At 36.7% G+C, this 3,959-nt stretch overlaps 1 pseudogene; it reads right to left on the minus strand.

Moving 5' to 3' along the window:
- Nucleotides 1–1,940: 1,940 nt before the first annotated feature.
- Nucleotides 1,941–3,012, minus strand: LOC133703631 (cysteine-rich repeat secretory protein 38-like; annotated as a pseudogene).
- Between the last annotated feature and the right edge of the window lie 947 nt (nucleotides 3,013–3,959).

Raw genomic sequence — 3,959 nt, forward strand, 5'->3', positions numbered from 1 at the left:
CCTTAGTGGAAGGGGTCTACTGAGGTTGTTGGAGGACAGATCTAGCTCACATAAGCTACACATTCCTCTAAAGGATCTTGGAATTACACCTTCAAGTTGATTATCGGCAAGATGAAGATTCATGAGAGAAGTCATTTTCCCGAAAGAATCTGGAATAGAACCTTGTAACTGGTTGGCAGATGGGTCAAGATCAATAAGGCTATCATTGGAGTTGGATAACTAGGGGACTATTGATGAAGAAAGATGGTTGAATGAAAGATCAAGGATAGCAAGAGATCTTGAAGAATTGACGAAAGAAGGAGCTGAAGGAACGATGATATATAAATCAGCCGGGTCTCACCCGGGTTTGACCGGGTGGACCGGGTCCCGGATCGACCCGCCGGGTCGATCGTGTTTTGCCGGGTCAATTCCCAAACAGGTTTTTGCCTCTACCCGGACCGGTCCCAAGCCCGGGTCGGCCGGGTCCCGGGTCGACCCGCCGGGCCGGTCCGGGTTTTAAAACACTGTACAAAACTCCCATTTTTTTCTTATAACTAAAGTATTGTATTAAAACGCCAAAAGATGGCGGGAAGGAGAAGATACAAGTCTGCATAACACTCAGGTTTAGCAAATCAAACAAATGAAGAGGAAAACCACAAAACAGAGCTGCAACGATAGGATGCAGCTTTGCCTCCACACAAACAGAACTGCCAAGCTAAACTACCAAGCTAAAAAATCCAAGGGAAAACTCCATAAAACCAAAGAACTATCTCAATTCTGATTTAAATTATTACTAAATCTTTCCAACTATCATCGACTTTTCCATATCAAAAGAGATCTTCAAACCAAGCTACTAACATCAAGAGACATCAGCTCCTCGATCCCTGGGCCAACTCCGATATGCCGAGAAAAAAACTCTCGTTGTCAATTTAAAAACTTTAGCTGTTCTATTCTATCACTGCATGCCCGAATTCAATTCATTGATTGTTCTTCATTTGCGTACTTCAACTGATTCATTTGATGCTTGCAGGGGTGCATTGAAGATCAAGGGTAGTTTGAGTGCTGCGCAGAAATTCACTCCTGACATCTTCCCCAAGCATCCTAAGCTGTGAGCTGCTACTGGAAGACTATACAACCGGTTGAAAGCTGCCCATCAACGTCTGTTATTGTTGATGAATTCATAAATTGCTCATTTAACATGGGACTAGATCGGAGGCTGTAAGCCTAGAACAATCTTTATAATTATAAAGCTCCACAATCCTCTTTGTTTATCAATTTACATGTTCTTGTTTCTTGGACTACAAATCATTAGATAATATTGTGCAATCCTTGGTTTGTTTGCATCACATCTGACATCCATCCCTAAGTTTCTATGATTATCACCAACCTGCTCATGTGATGTGAACTTTTGTTGTTTATATCATATGGTCGATGATAAAGGCCTGTGCTCTATTTCGTTCGATCATGGGAAGGATGCGATAGATTCTCGCACCAACGCACTGAAAAATATATTTTTGCTCTTTCTCTCTCTCTCTCTCTCTCTCTCTCTCTCTTAGTAGAGAGAGAAGGTTTATATATATCCTGCCATTTAAGAAGACTTGAGTTATTTAATAATAAGTTGTTTAGTAATTTAAGTACATTAAAATAATCTCATTTTCATGTTATCGTTGTCTTTGTAATTATATTTATTCATATTGTTTAAAAAAAGATTAAAAATGTACCAAACAAGGTTAGAGAAGCTTAATCTATATCCCTCGTTAATCTAAAACCAAACACAATTTAAAATAATAATAATAATAATAATAATAACTCACAGACTCATATAGTATAACTCCTCCAAAAAAAAATGAAATGGGAAAGAAATATTATATAATATTTAATGTACAGTTAATTGAATACATATTTCAATACTAACAATATCTCCATTTCTCCATGAACAAAAGAAGGTATTCAATAGCATATTAAAGAACTAACAGAAACACTAGCACTGGAAAGGCCATGCCAATTGCAACTCGATGCGGTGAGGATCTTGTGGAACCTGCAATTTTTCCAAGTGACAAGTATATTTGAATTCCAATTTACGATCAAATCAGGAATTGGATCGACAATTCCAAAAAAAAAATACATATCAAATTTCAAACAAACAAAGAGACACAGAGAGCAACAATTTGAATAATTCACAGAACTCACCTCCCTTGGCTGCAGGGGTTGAAAAGTTGAAGTAGAACTGGTAGTCATAGTACCACATTCTACAACTAGATCCATAAATATCCCAACTTCTCTTATTTCCAATAATATTTAAATATGTCGCCAATTGGAAATCCAAGCACTTGCCACAGTCCCTCTTGCTGAGATCTCTAGTGCATTGAGCCATGCCATACCTCTTCCCACTCTGTCCAGCATCCAATACTGCGGTATAGAACATCGAGGGCTGGTTGGGAGTTGTAGAAGCAAGCGTTTTTTGTGAAGTTAAGTCCTTCAGAAACCACTTTTGCATCTTCAAAATTGGTGTCATTGTAAGTTGCCACCATTCCTGATTGATCCAATTCACCGAAAAAGCTCCGGTCTGAATACCTTAGGAAACACCACTTAAACCAAAGCGTCGCATTTTTACTGTTTGAGCAGCCTTGTACTACGGTAACATTCTTGATGCAGGCTGCACAGTCTGTGGCAGAAATATCACCTCTGCATTGTCTAAGGCCATAAATCTTGTTAGCACCTTTACCTGCTGCGGTCGTGTAGAAGCCATTTTGGATAGGCGCATTAGCAACAAGTGAATTCTGCAGCTCGCTCAGATTGGCTTGGTATTCACTGCTATTGGTAGCATTATCAACTTCAGTACACTGCGAACCGAGATCGGAATTACTGTCAGCATGGCAAGGGCTAGATAACAGCAGAAAAGTTGAAAATATAATGAATATTAACAATTCCATACTTTGAGTCCAAGGGAAACGAAGGGCAGAGGTCATGAATGGGATATGTTCTCTATTTATGTTCATATCATAATCAAAACTCTCAAATCGTTGCATTTGTGGAATGTAATCATGCCGTGTAGAATTTGTTTAGCACTACATGATTGAAGACAATGAAACCAGCTGTACTTGTTCATATATCGTAAATGCATTATTATATATTTGTTTAGCACTACAAAATTGAAGTCAATGAAAACTAGCTGTACTTGTTCTTATCATATTTGCTTAGCTATAGAAAATGGATGTGGATGAAATCATTTTCTTAATTAAGCTCCATATGGATATGCTTAGCAATATAAAAATTGAAGTCAAACAAAACTAGCCTATGTGAGGTTTAAGTTTAAATGGAACGCCCATAGTAAGGTTTAAGTTTTTTTTTTTTTGGATGGAATTTAAATTAAATAATTAATTTTAATATGATATCAAAACTTCATGAGTTCTAATGGCCTAGCAAATATTCTGAAGCCCAAGTCACTCGACAGAGGCAAAGAGACGGGCTACAAGTAAGGAGCATTGATGAACAATGTATAAACTTGAGAAAGAGTCATCCACCATAAAACTTAAAGTCCAGGCTCAACTATTCACATAAACATTTAGGCGAATATGAAAGACCTAACGCATAATGATGTGAAATGTCTTGATAATGTGCTTATGAACTGGATAGACAAAGTAAAGCCCAATAAAAAGTTTTAATGTGTCAAATATTTAGTCTAATAAAAATAGTAATAATTTTCTATTCGACTGGTGAATTATGCTTAAGTTTTTCCGGGAGGATACAATAGACCCAGTTTTGTTGTTTTTATATTTTACTTATTTTCTGAGTGAGTTTCGGTTTTTTTTTTCTCTATGCCAGTTTTTGGCTACTATATAGAATAGTTGGCGTGTTATTTTTAAGAGAATTTCAAAATATATGAATTATTGACTTTTTAGAATAAATTAGTTGTTTTCTCTATAATTTAGAACTGTAATCTTAAATAATATTTGATTATTATCTTGAAGTATAAAAAA

The sequence above is a fragment of the Populus nigra genome, chromosome 9, assembly GCF_951802175.1.
Source record: "Populus nigra chromosome 9, ddPopNigr1.1, whole genome shotgun sequence".
Lineage (NCBI taxonomy): Eukaryota > Viridiplantae > Streptophyta > Magnoliopsida > Malpighiales > Salicaceae > Populus > Populus nigra.